Genomic DNA, 19,122 nt, shown 5'->3' with positions numbered 1-19,122 from the left:
TCCATGAAAGTAGAGTTGCAGGTAGATAGGATAGTGAAGGCAGTGCTTCGTATGCTTTCCTTAATTGGTCAAACCATTGATTATAGGAGTTGAAATGTTGGGCCACGGGGCGGTTTGGTTGATTGGTGCGGGTGTCTCGGAGATGTTCCCTAAAGCGCTCTGCTAGGAGGCGCCCAGTCTCCCCGATGTAGAGGAGACCGCATCGGGAGCAACGGATACAATAAATGATATTAGTGGATGTGCAGGTAAAACTTTGATGAACTGCTGTGCTCTTCCAGCACCACTGATCCAGATACTGCTATCTCCATGTCCACTGCTCAAACAGCATCCACAGAAGTGAATAAAAAACAAAAGCCCAGCATCAGCATCAAACTCCTACTGTAGAGTTTCCAGCCAAAGGTGCCCCATGATGTGGCAAAATGCAAGAGACACACAGTGGCTTGTTTTCCATGGAATGCCCTGCACTGACCGAGGGGCACTGGCCCTATACTCTGCATAGAACTAGTGGTTCAATTGTCATGTCATATTTCTCAGCATAGAGGCAGTGCAACACTTTTTTCCATTGAGGTCAAACAGGGCCATAAGGTATCTCCTTAACGTCAGTTTCCCACATTTATCCAGTCTGAGGGTTGATTTTACTAACAATATAGACCGAGGATTCTGCTTAATCTCCTGAGGCTTTAGCCTGGACAAATGGAGGATGCTACAACAGGAATGGGCTAGATGGAATCGGCTTTGAATAGATCTAGCAATTCAAGATTGGGCATCCATGAGGTTCTGTGGGCCATCAGCAGCAGAATTAAGATCATAAGAAATAGGAGTAGGACATTTGCCCCTCAAGCCTGCACCACCATTCAATACGATCATGGCTGATCCAACATGCTTCACATTCACTTTCCTGCCTTTTCCTGGTAACCCTTGATTCTCCAACTGATCAAGAAAATCTAACTGCCTGAAGCATACCAAAAGCTCTGCCCACACAACCCTTCTGTGGCAAGGAGTTCCAGAGACTAAGAATCTTCTGCGAGAATAAATTCCTCCTTACCTCAGTCTTAAATTGGCACCCCTTTATTCTGAGACTATGTCCTTTGGTTCTAGACTCTCCCCTCAGCATTCGCCCTGTCAAGTCTCCTTATATACATTCTGATGAGTATGAATTATATTCAATAATAATCTGAAACCTCCTGGCCTGAGATAGCTCTCACTCCACTATTAACACCAACCTGGGAGAGCTCCTGGTTCACTGAAGAGTACAAACAAATATCAAGAGCTGCACCAAGCATACCTAAAAATGAGTTGTCAAACTGGTGAAGCTACAAACCAGAACTATTTGTCTGCCAAACAAAATAAGCAGCAAGTGATGGTCACAGCTAGGCAATTCCACAAACAATAGATCAGATATCAGCTCTATAGTAATGTGACATTCAGTCATGAACAGTGGTGGATAATTAAAGAACAAACAGGTGGAGGAGGCTCAACATATATCCCCATCCTCAGCGAGAAATGCCAACTGGATGATCCATCTTGGCTTCCTCCACAGATGCCAGTCTTCAGCCGTTTGATTCGCTCTTCGGATGGAGGCACTGGATACTACAAAGTCTGTGGACCCTGACAATATTCCAGCAATAATACTGAAGATGTGTGCACCAGAATTTGCTGTACCCCAGCTAAGCTGTTCCAATAAAACTAAAACATTGGTGTCTACCCAACTATGTGAAAAATTGCCCATGTATATCCTGTACACAAAGGCCTGGACAAATCCAACACAGTCAATTACTGCCCCATCAGTTTACTCTCAATTGTCCATAAAGTGATGCAAGGTCTCATCAACAGTCCCATCAAACAGCACTTGCTCAGTAATAATCTGATCAGTGACTCCCAGTTGGGTTTCCCCATAGCCACTGAGTTCTGACCTCATTACAGCCTTGTTTTAAACATGGACAAGAAGCTGAATCACAGAGGTGAGGTGAGAATGACTGCCCTTAACATTGAGGCCAGATTTGACCAAACATGGCTTCAAGGTGCCCTAGCAAAACTGGAGTCAATGGGAGTCAGTAGAAACCCTCCATTAGTTGGAAACATACCTGGCACAAAGAACGATTGTTGTGATTGTTGGAGATCAGTTATGTCAACTGGAAGACAGTACTGCAGAGATACAGCCATCTTCAGCTGCTTCAGCAATGACCTTCCCTCCATTAAACGACCAGAAGTGGGAGTGGGAATGTTCACTGATGATTGCCCAATGTTTAACATCATTTGCAACTCCTCAAATACCGAAACAGTCCATGTCTAAATACACCAAGACCTGGACAAATCCAGATTTGGGCTGAAAAATGGCAAGTAACATTTGCGCCATACATTGCTTAACAATGACCAAAACCAAAATAGAGATTCAGTGGCACTACCATTGCTGATATTCAACCATTGCCAATTCTGGGCTCTGTAACAACAAAACATTTGAAGCACATGAAAGATACTCTCACTAGTATTCTTACATACAGATAAGGAAGGACATCACTTCGACTGGAACATCATATCCATCTTAGGACAAGCCAAACAGAGACATGCATGAGAATTCCTAGAAGCATGGCATTCCAACTGGAACTCTATCAACAAACACATCGAGCTAGACCCGATCTACCACCCCCTGAGAAAAAGAACAGGAAATGACATCACCCCAGGAAATGACATCACCAATCCAAAGAAACCCAAACATATAAATAGAAGGCACGAATCATGTACACTGCTTCGCCGGAGGCCCACTGAAGATGTTACCTAGTAGGGTGATAAAACATCTGGAAATGAATCTCCCAGTTCAGCAAGCAAACCTACATCCAGAACCTCAGCCTGAGCTACAAATCTTCTCAAAACTCACAAAGATTATTTCATGCTACTTGGTTCCATTGAAAGTAGTTGACAAAGAGGTCCTCCCTATGCTAGATTGCTTTGGTTAATGGCACTGTATTGTAAGATGATGAAGGTAATTTTCCTTCTGATGAACATTGTCATTTTCTTATATGGTGCAATGCTGCTGCTTTCATGGTTCCCCATGGTCCAGGACAATAATTGTGCCACACAACACAATGGAGAAAATTCTTAAAATAAAGATGAGTTCGTCTCCACAAGGACTGTGCAATAGTCACTCCTACTGACACAGTCATGGACAAATGCAATTGTGGCAGGCAGATTTAAGTCACATATGTTTTAACCTCCTGTTAGTTCTCTCACCACTCACTGCAGGCTCAGTCCAGCAGCCACATCCTTTAGGAGTGGACCCTTTTGATCAGTAGTGGTGCTGCTTGTCCACTATTGGTAACAGACACTGAAGTTTCCCCCTTAGAGTACATTTTGTGCCTTTGCCAACCTCGCTTCTTTCTTCAAATGATGTTCAATAGGTCAGGAGATTGATTTCAATACAATATAGACAAAGGACATTTCATGAGTCTCTGGATTATTGGTCCAGTGACAATATCCCACTACACCATAACCTCCCGTTCAATTGCCCCCTCCACTCCTACTCTTGGAGTATTTGATGTGGTAGTGTAGACATTATTCGTGAAGTGGATGTAAAGGCCTGCCTATTTTAAGAATATATTCACAGTGGTGGTAATGGGAAAGTAGCTCAGCAATGTTGAGAATAAATCCTACTTGGATGCTGAGATATGGATATCTCAGCAATACTTCATGTGTGGTTTCTATATTCTCTTCTATATTCTCTATATCTTCTCTTCATATTAGTTAACCTTGTCTTGAGATTGTCTCCTGCAATGAGACAAAAGGCGGGAAATAAAAGCAGTAGTTAGTGCAGTAATCAAATTAAAAAAGATCCAGTCCAGGAAGTGCAGATGAAAGGAGGGAAATTGCCTCAATTAGATTTGTTCTTCACTGTATCTTATTTTTAATCTACTTTAATTTAATTATTTTGTTAAACAAATATTTCTTTACTACATTTCCACATTTTATCACTTCACAAATCTAAACTACAATCAAATGCAAATAATTTTATGGGATAATAAAACCGTTTTGATTTTCATTTCAGATGAATGATTTTTGATTTGCTTACTAAGGGACTATAAGTTACAATTTAACAACCTGTTTTATGGTGGATACTGTGGATTTAAAAATTACTTATGGAAGAGATAACATACGGTAAGATTGAGTGATAGATTAAAACCAGTGCCTATTCACATTATAAGATGTGATGATAATGCTGGGAACTCCAGGCATCTCTGCACAAGAAGGGAAAACTCAGGTGTATGAAGAACCATTCAAACAGCCAAAAACATAACAAAATAGGCAGATGCTTAGGACCATGATAACACATACTTTTCAACAGAATGTTTACATTACATATTAATATCTTTTTATTACAGTTTATTAAAATATTCTGAAATCACAGGATGCAATTCCTGGTATATAACCTGTTACTTAACATCTGGAACATTCATAGGAATAATCACAATTGCATAGACATTTCAGCCTTGTTACATGTGGGGGATCACGGACTCCCCACAGATAATAAGAAGTGCGGATACCACTCCATGTAACCCTCCTATGTACCACAAAGGACCCATGCAATCAAACCAGGACAAGTCAATGAGACAAAAGAATGGGGTCTGGGGCTGATCTCGTGAGTAAGCTTCACATGGGTAGGAAGGTGAGGTCACGTCCAGAGTGATAAACAGACCAAGTGAGTATATAGTTTGGGGACTTTAGAGGTAATATGGGAATTCTGTGTGGAGAGGAAGAGGTGTTTATTATTTGCTTCTTTTTTAACTCATAGTTTGTAAGGTTTTTTTAGCATATTAAATTGAAGTCCAGGATTAGGGGCCCAGCACAAAAGAGTGACTTCACAGTTAGAAGGCACGTTCATTGGTTGGTAATAGCTAGTAATTTGTTACAGGTAACTTTCAGATTGAAGGTAAATAGGGGAGATATTTACAGGCTACAAAATAAAAGACCAGTATGAAATATTTAAAAATCAAACTAAGAAACTAAGTATTTAAAGTAAAGGTGCAGGGCCAGACAAAATGTTGTAACTGCAAGATTTAGAAGCTGATGGATGCAATATTGGATCATGGTGGCCACATCTGTAGCAAGTGTTAGTTGCTTAAGGAACTCCAGCTTAGAGCTGATGAGCTGGAGCCTGAGCTTCAAACACAGCAACACACCGGGGAGAGTGAGCATTACCTGTATGATGTGTTTCAGGAGGCAGTCACACCATTTAGATTAACTACCTCCAATTCAGTCAGTGGTCAGGGACAGGAGGGTGTGACTATGAGCGAGGCAGTTTGAGGGATCCAGAAGTAGTGCTAAAGGAACCTTAGGCCTTGAGCTTGTTTAACAGGTTTGAAAATCTTGCTTCCTCTGTGAATGAGAGGGGTGGGGGCAAGAGGGAGGATGGTAAACTGACCATTGCATCATGGTAAAGAATGGGGAGAAAAAAGATATATAGTTATAATTGGAACAGTACAGTCAGGGGAATAGATAATGTTTTCTGTAGCCAGGATCAAGAGTCTTGAAGACTGTGTTGTCTGCCTGGTGTGTGGGTTCAGGATATCTCATCTGGATTGCAGACGAACGTGGAGTGGGAAGGGAAAGATTCAGTTGTCCTGCTCCACATAGTCACAAAGAATATAGGGAAAAAGAGGAGAGGTTCTGCTGAAGGAATATGAGCAGCTAGGAGTTAAATTAAGAAGCAGAATGAGAAAGGTAATAATCTCTGGATTATTACTTGAACCATGAGCAAATTGGCACAGAGTCAACAAGATTAAAGAAGTAAACCTGTGGTTCAAAGATTGGTGAGGAACAAATGGGTTTAAATTAATGAGACATTGACATCAGTATTGGGGAAGGAGGGAGCTGCTCTGATAGGATGGGTTCTACCTGAATCATGCTGGGACCAGAGTCCAGGTGAATTGCATAACTAGGATTGTGGATAGGACTTTAAACTAAATGGAGGTTGGTGATGGTTCAGTAGTATGTAAATTTATGTAAAAAGTTAAAACAGGGCAGGGCTCAGCAGAAGTTATTGAAGTTTCCAGAACAAAGGATAGGACAGAGAGTATGGAAAGGGTCAAGAATCTAACTCCTGGCACAGCAGATAATGAGTAAACAATGAGAAGGGGGCAGTCAATGCAGGACTATAGGTGTTGTCCTTACATCCCACTTCAATGACCATCAAGATAACCTAAATATTTATGCCAATGGCTTATTTTAAGAAGCAATTGAGGACATGTATGGTACCTCCCAATCCTCAACCCACAAATGCATTTGGGATGTCACTGATCCATCTTCTCCAATCACAATTCTTCAGATCCTTCCGCTGTGATGAGGAGGGAGGGTGATAGGGGGTGGGGTGGTCAAGCAGCCTGGGCAGTGAGATTAACCACCATTGCTGACTTAGAGAAGAATGCTACAGACTGCACGCATGTGGCTTTGAGAGCTTCCTACCACCAACATGCAGAATTTGTCAACAGAAAAGCCTTCCATTTCATCATGATCAAGTTTTTTTTTAGATTACTTACAGTGTGGAAACAGGCCCTTCGGCCCAACAAGTCCACACCAACCCACCGAAGCACAACCCACCCAGACCCATTCCCCTACATTTACCCCTTCACCTAACACTACGGGCAATTTAGCATGGCCAATTCACCTAATCTGCACATTTTTGGACTGTGAGAGGAAACTGAAGCACCCGGAGGAAACCCACGCAGACATTGGGAGAATGTTCAAACTCCACACAGTCAGTTGCCTGAGGCGGGAATTGAACCCGGGTCTCTGGTGCTGTGAGGTAGCAGTTCTAACTACTGTGCCACCGTGCCGCCCACTATCTGTGAGCATCAGTGATAGATTTTGGAGGGCTCTGCTAAATAGCTTGGAAGCTGCCATAATGCGTACATAACAGAAGACTTACAGGGACCCATGTCCTTCCAAAGTCCTTCGCCAAACAAGAATGGTCGCTGGGAGACAAGGACTACATCCTTTAAACATGGATGATGACCCCTTTACAACACCCTTAGACTGACACAGAATAAAGAAACAAAATCTCCAAATGTTTCAGCAATGTCATTGTGAAACAGATCATAGTCCTACTGAAAATGAGGGTTTGATGCCTGGACCACTGGCATCACTCCAGTAGAACCTTGTAGTATATATTAGAGTCATAGAGATGTACAGCATGGAAACAGACCCTTCAGTCCAACCCGTCCATGCCGACCAGATATCCCAACCCAATCAAAAGAGTATGCTGCACAATTGTGGCCTTCACCATGGGAGCTGTCAAAGCAGTGTTTTCCTGAATGCAGAGGAAATGTGATATCAACAACAATCTTTAAAGGATGAAAATGAGGATCAGGATCAGAATACTCCCTAGGAAGGCTAATCCGGAGATCCAATGATACCCAATGCATCAACGAGCTCAAGATGCCAGACAGCACCAAATTAAAACCTGCTTCCAGAATGAAAGAACTGGGTTGGACTTCCTTTAATTGTGTAACTGTCTGTTGGTTGTATGGTAGATAATTCCTGTTTAGTGCAAAGGAATGTAGACCTGATGCAATGTAGACCAGTGCTTCTGCAGCCTGCAGGATAAAGTACTCTGTTCCTTTCTACCACCCAATCCACCAGCAATCTATTTGTGAAGTGGGAGATTAACTTCCCTTTCTGGGTCATGTCACAGTACCACAGAGTGGAGGGCAGTTCCTGGTTTGTAACATCTGAAATGGTCTGCAGTTGGACTTTAAGTATGGTGGCAATGGCATGAATGCCAGAATGTCTTGGCATTGGTGAACACTTTCACCTCTACTGAATGATTCCATAACAAAGACATGGTAGAGCTCAGATATGTAATTCATGAGCAGATGATTGCACAAAAAAGGTCATTAAGAGCCATGAAATACGCTTGGAAAATTGCTAACTTGAAAAGGGAAAATTCGGCTCATTGTCACTTTTTTGTATGTCACTAAACTCAAATAAATCAAGTAATTAATGATATTTTGAAATATATTCAAGCATCCTGTAATATAGCTATTTTGAAAGATAAACGTGCTGGGAAAGATCAATGGATTTTTGAAGAGTGATTTAACACTTAGGGATGGAAATTAGTTACTGTTTTTTGGGTGCAGGGGTTACAATTTGTGCCTTAGCCATGCTCATCTTGCAATGGGTCATACGCAAATTTTGTGCACCCACCTCATCTGAATGATTGTAGTATTGGTTCAAGGGCATCTGCACTGTCTTTTACGCCAAAGCACAGCCAGTTGCCCCTTACACTTTTGGAGGGCCCAACAGCATTGCTTGCAAGCCACATGCTGCAGCCGGTCTGCTCTTCATGAAGGTACACTGTATCTTAGAACAGAAGCTGCGCAGATATATTGATGCAATTTAAATTATTGGTAAGTGAACACCAGGTCAGACTGAAAAATCTATAGCTATTTATCTAACACCAGATGCTTTCGTACTACAGGTGACCAGAAGGAGAGACACCAAGGCTCCATATGGAAGCCAACAGACTCTGAATATTAACTCCTGACTGTGGACCAGAGAATGTGGCAGCAATGCTACAAGAAGGCTAATGACCTTACACAGGTGATGAAGGTGAGTGAATGTATCTTTAGAGGACGTCTGCTAACACGAGCCTCTCATGGTCCTCAATGTACTATACCTCCATCACTCTAGTTGAAAAGTGTGGACCTGGAAAAGCACAGCAGGTCAGGCAGTATCTGAGGTGCAAGAGAATCTACATTTCTGGCATAAGCCCTTCACTAAGAAGGATGCCCATCTTAAAGAAGTTCTCCTCTCTCTCTCCTGCTCCTTGGATGCTGCCTGACCTGCCGGCCTTTCCAGTGCCATACTTTTCGCTCTGATCTTCAGCATCTACAGTCCTGGCTACCTCCATCACTCATCCAACAGCTGGTGGAATTCAGAAAGCAAGCCAAGCGTTCAGATATCTATCACATATCGTATACCTACTAATGCAACCTCCCTCATAACAATCTCTCAGCACCTTCAGATATTTACAGCTATTCAGCTCTGATGCTGAAGAATTGTGTACAGGTTTGGTCTCCTTATCTAATGAATGAATTACTTCTTCTAGGAGAAATGCAATGAATGTTCACTAGACTGATCCCTAGGCTGAAAGGATTGTTCTCTGTGGAGAGATAGAGTAGATACAGTCTATACCCACTATAATTCAGAAAAAGGATAGTTGATCTAATTAAAATTTTAAGGAGCTTCACAACATGCATGCTGAATAATGTTTTCATTGGCTATGGAACCTAGAGGGTAATGTTACAGTTTCAAAATAAAGGCGTTGGTCATTTAAGACTGAGTTAAGAAAAAACTTCTTTACTCAAAGTGTTGTTAATCTTTAGAATTCTTAATACCTAGAAAGTTCTTGATGACAAATTGTTGTGTTTATTCCAGAGGTTGAAGGAGGTTTGCGAACTAAGGAAATTAAAAAATATGAGGATAGTGCAGGAAAGTGGAAGTAGATCAACCATGATTTTGCTGTGTGATGGAGTAAGTTAACAGAGCTGATGCCTACTGCTGCATCTATTTCTGATATTATAAAGTCAAGCACAACACTTAAATGTAGGTGACACAAATGGCATCTAAACTGTTCCCACACAATTCAGAAGTTTGGGCGGCATGGTGGCACAGTGGTTAGCACTGCTGCCTCACAGCGCCAGAGACCCGGGTTCAATTCCCGCCTCAGGCGACTCTCTGTTTGGAGTTTGCACATTCTCCCCGTGTCTGCGTGGGTTTCCTCCGGGTGCTCTGGTTTCCTCCCACAATCCAAAAATGTGCAGGTTAGGTGAACTGACCATGCTAAATTGCCCGTAGTGTTAGGTGAAGGGGTAAATGTAGGAGAATGGGTCTGGGTGGGTTACGCTTCGGCAGGTCGGTGTGGACTTGTTGGGCCGAAGGGCCTGTTTCCACACTGTAAATAATCTAATCGAACACTGTCCACTCACCTGGGTGAGTGCAGTTCCAACAATACTCAAGAAGTTCAACATCGTCCAAGACAAATTAGTTCATTTGATTTTCTCCTATCCTCCACTCAAATCATTCATTCCCTACTCTATTAATGCACTGTCACTGCATATGTGCCATGCGCAAGATGGATTGCTACAATTATCTACTGCTTCTTTTACGGCACCTTCTAAATCCATAATCCCTATGCCTAGAATGAACGAGCCTGGCAGATGCCTGGGAATGCCACCATCTGTGAATTCTCTTCCCACATATTATCCTGACTTGGAACTACATTGTTGTTTTTTAGCTGCCCAGATCAAAACTATGGAACTCCCTCCCTAATGACACTGAGTATACCAATATTGAATGGACTGCAGGCAGCTCATTACCACCTTCTCCAGAATAACACAAAATACAAGTCTGTGTGTACCAGACATATGTTGTCAACATCCTCCTTTACATTAGTGAGACTTGGACAACTTTTGAAAGTCAAAAAAAGGGGCTGAACAGCTTTGACTCTGCTGCTTCAGACAAACATTGAGCAACTTCTGGCAAAACGGCATGGCAAATACAGAAGCACAACGCATGGATTACCAGCATGCTTGTATTCTTGTGTCAGCAGCAACTCCATTGGCTAAGCCGCATGAATTGAATGGATAGTTACAGCATTCCCAAAGATATGCTCTGTGGTGGGTCTGTTATCACCATGTACCTGTGGGGCAAGGATGTTGCAAACAAGACTTTGGGAAAAATGTTCCCATTTTCAGTTAAAATGTTTTGTCAAATGAGATTCATGACACCCAGTCCATCGTGGCCTACGGTACCATTAAAGTAAGCTATCAATATGTGCACTGCATCACTCTGTCATGGAATGTATGTGGACCATCATTTTCTGAATCTGAATATTCATTGAACTTAGGAACTTAAAAGCTCACAGAGTCAAGTTCAGTTTTAATAGCACTATGTATGTCCAATTAGGTTATCCATAAGATTCACTCATGTCCAGTCCTTGTTTTCTACAACTTGTTTTGATGGAATGAGCCTCAAACTTGCACACATACATATTTCCAATGCTTAGCTGGTATGTTTTGAAGCTGCAGTCATTTGTGAAGATTTCCTTAAATAACTTAATGTACTTCACGTCATGCTCAAATTCACTTTTGAGATGTAGCAATCTTAACATGCTCCCTTGTCTTGACATGTTATGTGAGAAATCCACTTAAAGGTTCTTCACTACTGTCTATCGCAAGCCTACCCTCATCGGTCAATGTATATGAAAGATTTGTATACCTCCATGTATTATAAGTGCTCAGCTGCAATTAGGGACATGGCCATTTGCTAACCTTGCAAACTTGATGCAGGTATCTCCTGGGATAATAAAATCAAAATACAGATTCAGGAAATCTGAAATTAAAACAAGAAGTGCTGGCAAAACTCATGAGAGAACTGGAGTTAATATTTTGAGTTGAGTATGTGTGGGAAGGTCCATTATTTTTCAGTGGCACAGGATGTGGCATACATTCCCAAAAGAGGGGAGAGTCTCACTGGTTCTCTAGCAAGCAGCCAAGTCCGCCTACATCTCCAGAAGGTTCTGAAGGCAGGAATCACATACATCTGTACTGTCATCATTGCAGACTTCACACCTTGCTGCATTAGGTTTTGTGTTCTTCCAGTGACTATCCAAGTCACTGTGTCCTTGCACTTCAATTAGGGGCTTTCTCCTGCCAAAATCTGAACTTTAATCTATTTCCCACTGGAAGTAAATAATACGATAAGGTGTTCTATCTAGGGTCATTTCTTTATAAATGGCCATTGCTGTTAACCCAGAACTGTTCTGCTCTCACAATCTACTAACAGCAGGGCATTCATACTTGATGAATGGCAACGTCCTTTAACATAAGATCAAGACATGGGTAATGTAGCAGTGAATAATTCAATATAACTTTATTACAGATTCTAGTATCTACTTATACCTGTATTGCAATCATAGGCACTAGTGTGTCTGTGTTCAAGGTAAGCAATTCAAATGTAAACTGTGACACATTTCCCTGTTTGTCATGCTGCAAAAAGACTCAGCAAGATGGACAGTGATATATTCATACCATGAATTCACATGCCATGAAACGGTGGTGACATCTTGAGCAAGTTCCTTAAGGTATACTGCATTGCACATTGTTGTGAGAAATAATGCAAGAGTATGGTTCCAAACCCAAAGCAGACCGGCTTCTGTTTCATGCCTCCACAACAAAATTTAGCCTGAGGTATCTGAAATAATAAAGGCATTCAATACATCAGCATTTGATTGCTTATGTCCTGTAGTAGGGAGTTTCAGAATGACATGGCGTAAACTTAAAATTAGAACTTGACCATTTAGCAGCCACAGCTCAGAATACTTTTCATTCACTGGATAAAATGAGAACTTGGCCCCTTCCTAATCTCCTACCTCCCTCCTTCATTTTTGATGGTTCACATTGCCCATAATGGACTTTGCTTGTAAATATCTAATTGGCTATGTGGGTGATTATTGGTGGTGTTTACTAGCTAAAAACGGAAAAAAGTTATAGTTATTTGGTGGTGGGAAAGTCATTCAGTTGTGTGATAACACTTCCAGATATAAAGTAAAATGATAACTTGGGGCACTTGTGGCACAGTGGTAGTGACACTAATCCTGGGCCAAGAGACCCAGTGTTGATGTCCCACCTGCTCCAGAGTGTATCATAATATCTCTGAGTAGATTGATTCAGAAACTATGTAAAATGGGGACTTGTATGAAAAAAAAATGAGATGGCAGGCTGCTTGAGGCACAATGGTAGAGTACCTGCCTCTGGATCAGAAGACCCAGGTTCAAGTCCTACCCATCCAGAATTGTCTCACAACATATCTAAGCAAGTTGATTCAAAATACTTCAAATGAGAACTTGGTGGCTCATTGATGAAAACAAAAATCATGGGTGATTTGATGATGGCGGCGACGGCGGCGGCGGAGGGGTGGGAGAAACATTCAATTGTGTGTAAGGCACTTCTAGATGTAAGAGAAAAAATGAGAGCTCTGGAAGGCTCTTGTGCTACAGTGGTAGTATCCCTACTCCTAAATCAGGAGGCATGAGCTCTTGGTCCCACCTGCTCCAGAAGTATGAAATGAAATAAAATGAGAACGTTCTTTCCAAGTCCATTTTGACTTAGCTTTCTCCCCCTCGCCTTTGGTCTACATTGCCTTTCATGGGTTTTGCATGTAAATTAGTCAATCAGAAAATACCGACGATTTCCTGGTGGTGCTTAAAAATGCTACAGATTTGGTGATAGGATGGTAAAAATGTACAATTGTGTGTAAGAGCATTGCTGGATAAAAATGAGAACACTCTTTCCAACTCCATTTTGATTTAGACCATTCTCTCTCTCTCTCTCTCCCTACCTCTTTCTCATCTTTGATGGTCTGCATTGCCCTTAATTGGCTTTGCACGTAAATTTAATAATTTGGAAAACATGGGTGATTTACTGGAGGTGGCTAATACATGTAAAAATACCATGGATGATTTGGTGATGGAAAGAAAAACATTTAGTTGTGTGTAAGAGCACTCCTGGATCTAAAAAACATTAAAAATAAATGAAATGAGAACTCTCCTTTAAACTCCAATTTGATTTGGCTCTTTCCATTTCTCCTAACATACCCTCCCCTTTAGTAATATTGCATTGCCCTTAATGAGTTCTGCACGTAAATTGAACAATTGGAAATATGGGTGACTTTGTAGTGCTGATTAGAACATGAAAACTGTCATAGGTGATTTGGCAGTGGAAAAAGCTGCTTGGTTGTATGACAGCACTTCTGGATAGGAGAAAAAAAATAAAATTAGAAGACAGATTTAATGGCTCACAGACTCCCAGCCCAACTGTTTATTTTGTGGTGCTGTGACATCTACGGATCTTGTGTATATTGGTTGTAGGCAGTTGGACCCCCACTTTTAGTTTTTTGAAAATCTGTTGTGTTTTTGTTTGTACTTCAGTTACTATGCTTGTGATCTTTGGACATCCAGTGCAGAGGGGTATGGACAAGTCAGTGGACCTCCTCGTGTGTTAGCTCCTGGGACTTGCCAAGTTGGCATTTAACAGATCCAGGCAATGGGCAGAGAAAATGCTCAAAATTGCCTATTGTCTGCCTCTCCTCTGTAGCTATTTGCCATGCCTGACAATCATTGGAGAGAGAGCACAACGCATCAATCGATACTCTCGATGCTTTTCTGGATAATTGAGCATAGCAGGGGGTGAAGTGCTTTATCTCCCCCTCCAACGCCATTTTGATTTAATCCTTTCCCTCAACTTTGATATTATTGCATTGCCTTTAATGGACTTTGCATATGAATTAATCAATTGTAACATGGGTAATTTCAGGGTAGTAGTTAATAGATGAAAAATACCATGGGTGATTTGCTTGTGAGAGCAAAGCTGTTCTGTTCTGTGTGATAATACTCATGGCTCTAAAGAAAAGGAGAACTTAGGCACTTGTGGTGCAGTGGTAGTATTCCCACCTCTAGATCAGAAGATCTGGGTTCAGGACCCACTTGCCCCAAAGATATATCATAGCATGTCTGAATAGGTTGATTAAAATATCTAGGATACTGATTGTTACTGTAATTGGATTCTGAACATTAATGAAACAGTGCCCTCAGTAAAAGGAAGCAATGACCTAGTAATATTATTATTGCACTATTAATCCAGAGACTGAGATAATGTTCTAGAGACTGGGGTCCAAATCCTGCCATGTCAGATGATAGAATTTGAACTCAATAAGGAACTCTGCTCTAACAATGACCATGAAGACACGATTTGGAGATGCCGGTGTTGAACTGGGGTGTACAAAGTTAAAAATCACAAAACACCAGGTTATAGTCCAACAGGTTTAATTGGAAGCACTAGCTTTCGGAGCGACGCTCCTTCATCAGGTGATAGTGGAGGGCTCGATCGTAACACAGAATTTATAGCAAAAATTTGCAGTGTGATGTAACTGAAATTATACATTGAAAAATTGATTGTCTGTTAAGCCTTTCATCTGTTAGAATACAGTGATAGCTTCACTTCTTTCATGTGTAAATCACAAAACCCTTTTTTTAAAAAGAAACATATCTATTTCTTTCTTGTATCTGTTGGTTGAATCTCCCTCCTTTCTGCCTTACTTTCTATTCATCCATTAGATAAGGGTGTCACTGTCTAGGCCATTATTTATTACTCATCCTTAGTTGCCCAGAGAACAGTTAAGAGTCAACCGCATTACTGCAGTCGCATGTAGTCCAGATCAGATAAGGACGGCAGTTTCTTTCATTAGTGAGCCAGTGCGATTTTGTTTTTTTTAATAAATTTTATTTTTGTTTCCTCCCTTTTTTTTCCCCCCCCAATAATCAGCAATAGTGTCATGGCCATCGCCGAACCTATTTCCAGATTTTTATTGAAATTCAAACTCTACCATCTATTATGGTGGGATTCCAACCCAGAGCCCCAAGGCATTACCAGGTTCTCTTGGATTAATACTGGAAATGTGTTGCTGGAAAAGCGCAGCAGGTCAGGCAGCATCCAGGGAACAGGAGAATCGACGTTTTGGGCATAAACACACACACACATACACTTTCTCACACTCACAACCTCCAACCCAGACAGACAGGCAAAGACCCACATGCACACATATATTTTGTGGGGTGAATTTGTACTTTCAGGGTTGCATTGTACTTTGCTCAAAAACTGCACGCATTTATGTAAAACTCTGTTATCTCATTTTTTAGATTAGAATCAATCTAAACATCATGGCATAGACAGAGAACACAGGGGGCTAACACCTTTAACATATTGTCTAGCTATCACCATTGTTAACAGCTAACCAGAGAATGCAACTTTAAAAAAAAGGTTTTGTGATTTACACATGAAAGAAGTGAAACTATCATTGTATTCTAACAGATGAAAGGCTTAACAGACATTCAATTTTTCAATGTATAATTTCAGTTACATCACACTGTAAATTTTTGCAATAAATTCTGTGTTACGATCGAGCCCTCCACTATCACCTGATGAAGGAGCGTCGCTGCGAAAGCTAGTGTGCTTCCAATTAAACCTGTTGGACTATAACCTGGTGTTGTGTGAATTTTAACAATGACCATGAAGTAATTGTTGATTGGTTTTTATGACAATCTGGTTTACTGATGACCTTTAGCGAATGAAATCTGCTGTCCTTACCTGGTCTGGCCTACATGTGATGTCAAGCACACAGAAATGTACTTACCTCTTAACCGCTCTGAACAGTTAGGGATGGGCAATAAATGATGGCCTGGTCAGCGATACCCATATCCCATCAATGAATTAAATGGGAAAACATGGGACTTTTGTGGCACAGTGGAAAGTGTCCCTACCAGAAGGTCTGTGTTCGAATCGCACATGCTCCAGATAATAGTAATAACATATTAATCAAGAGATTCAGAACAAAAGTGGGTCAATTAATTTTTTTGTACAGTTCATCATGAACTAATTGGTTGTCAAAACAAAAGATTCTGTTTTTATGACGTTCAAATATAACTTTTAGAAGTTGCATGTTTTTGCTGAGTATTGAAGGGGTTTGAATGGAACTTACAAGAATGAATGGTGAGACAGATTTTGAAAGGTGGATTGACAAAGGAAGCAAAGAGCTAGCTGTTTATTACGTCGCAAGCACTGAGCTGAGGAGAACTCGATGAGTTGATAGGTTATGCAAACATTTTACATACAAGTCCTGACTTGAATTGTTCTTGCTCAATTATCTTGTAATGCCGTGCAAGTAATATGTGCAATCTTACACTTCTGAACCTTGCACAATTTTCAGAGATCTTTTCACAAGCAGTCTGGCTTTCTCCATTGCAACAGCCAAGGTAGGAAAGTTGCCTAACGCTTGGAATGGGTGTGGGGATCACAGTAAGCAATTAACTGGTGCCCATTCTTCTGTTGGCAATGGCACATTAAAGTTTTTGCTGTCTGCTGCTTTGCTACAACTGCACACATCATCAGGAGGCTGAAACTCCAAGTCACTAATGCTACATAAAGGTAGACTTTATTTCTGAAGGGAAAGATACATTGTGGCTGCAAGAAAGCATAAGAAGGTTATTTCAAATCTGTGAACCAAAGCCAATCACTTTTACTTTTCTCTATCCCTCTTTAAATTTCTTTTTATTCTCCGAGACCTCTCCTGTTTCCATACCTCCTGGTTTTTATTCTCTCTCAAATACTCTGCCTTTCCAAATTCCTTCAGTACTCGTTGACCTTTCTACCCTCCAACTGCGACCAATTTCTGGAAGCATTCTAATATAAGCTTTGAAATGAATGAAAAGTAGTCTCCACCAACCAGGCCACGACCTGTAAATCACTAAATTGTTTTGCAATTTTAAACTTAGTTCCAAAATGTAAACAATTTCACCAGCAGCCAGAAGAAATCATGCAGCAACTAGTCTTAATGTCATTCATGACTGTTTTGTGTAGCATTGATGGCCTTGTATACTGTTGACCAGCTATTTAGCTGTATGAAGCTAACACTAGTGTAGAGTGAACTGTGTTGCTTGAAAAGGGAGCAAGAGTGTCAAATATTCCTGCTCTGTCGTCATTAATTTCATATGTCCAAAGCTTTTTATCAAGATAACAATCAGCACACTTCCCTTTAGAATCTCAAATGTTATTTTCTAGCATTGGATGACCATATTGTCCCTAAGGAAATAGATGCTGCAGAGCCCAAGTTCTGTCCAAAGTGTTAATAATAATTTTCTCGTAACCAATCAATACTTAGTACTGATTACTAATAAGCAATCTTTATAATTTAAACTCTTGATTGATAAAGACAATCATATTTTGTGATATCACAATTCAGTGGAAATGCAGAGAGGAGCAGCTCACAGGCCATACCAGCACATGTAGAAGATAAGCTTCAAAGACTCATCAGAACACCAGTAGCTCAGGATGTCAAATCAGGTTGAACAAACAATTGAAGCCTTATGGAACAATCTAGATCTACTGGCAATCTAAACAATTTTTTCTGTACTGCATTCAATGAAAGTACATCCCTCCTTTAATATGAAGACAAAATCTGCATAATACTCCAGTTGGGAGAAAGTGAGGACTGCAGATGCTGGAGTACCAGAGTTGAAAAACTGGTGCTGGAAAAACAACCACACGGGATGAATGTAGATTTCTCCTGCTTCCTCATTTCCCTTCCTGAAGAAGGGCTTATGCCCGAAACGTCGACTCTCCTGTTCCTCGGATGCTGCCTGGCCTGCTGTGTTTTTCCAGCACCACATTTTTCAACTCTAATCCTCCAGTTGTGCTGTTACCAAAGTCCATTACAATTGCAGCAAGGCTTCCTTGTTCTTGCATTCCAATCCTTTGTAATGAAGACTAATATGCAGATTAGTTTTCCAATCGATTGTTGTACCTACAAATTAACGTTGTGTTTCTTGTATGTCTCTGATTTCACACCTTTTAAAAAATATTTTACTTTTCTTATTACCAAACTGAATAACCTCATACCTACCCACATTATACTCCATCTGCCACCTTACTGTCCATTCACTTAACCTCTCTATATCTCTTTGCAGGTTTCTCGTATTTGCCTCACAGCTTACATTCTTACCTAAAGTGAAACTGTAATGAGTCAAACCCAGACTTAAGAAATTTTGGTTATGCTGAAATTGTCAACTACTTACATGTGAGAATAACAAATCCCATAGACTAATGCCTATGACAGACTGAAATTCTCCAAATTAGCTGAACTTGTTTAACCATGTTTAAACTAAGCTGGCCAAATACAGCAGAGAAGAGTACAAAAGGTCTGCAAGCCACTTATGTAACTGTCCTGTTTTAATGCCCATTTTGGGTGGCCACTTATTCAAAGAATGAAGACATTATTGTAAATACTGCAAATCATGGAAATCGTGGATTGATATTGACAATGTTTACAATGCAATTGGAATGCCTACCAGTACATCAAAAAGTCTTTGCTGTCTCTCCAGAAATTTCCTCTTGGACCTGTGTTGTGTTAGTGAGCAGGTGAGACCCAGCTGTCTGCCTTACTGGTCTCACTGAAATATGGGCAAATGCTTGACCTACGAGTTTTGTAATCCAGAAAGGGACTGACCCCTTCAAAAAATTT

The sequence above is a fragment of the Chiloscyllium plagiosum genome, chromosome 9 (assembly GCF_004010195.1).
Source record: "Chiloscyllium plagiosum isolate BGI_BamShark_2017 chromosome 9, ASM401019v2, whole genome shotgun sequence".
Classification (NCBI taxonomy): Eukaryota; Metazoa; Chordata; class Chondrichthyes; order Orectolobiformes; family Hemiscylliidae; genus Chiloscyllium; species Chiloscyllium plagiosum.
The sequence above is the reverse complement of the archived record's forward strand: the minus strand, read 5'-3'. Positions refer to the sequence as shown.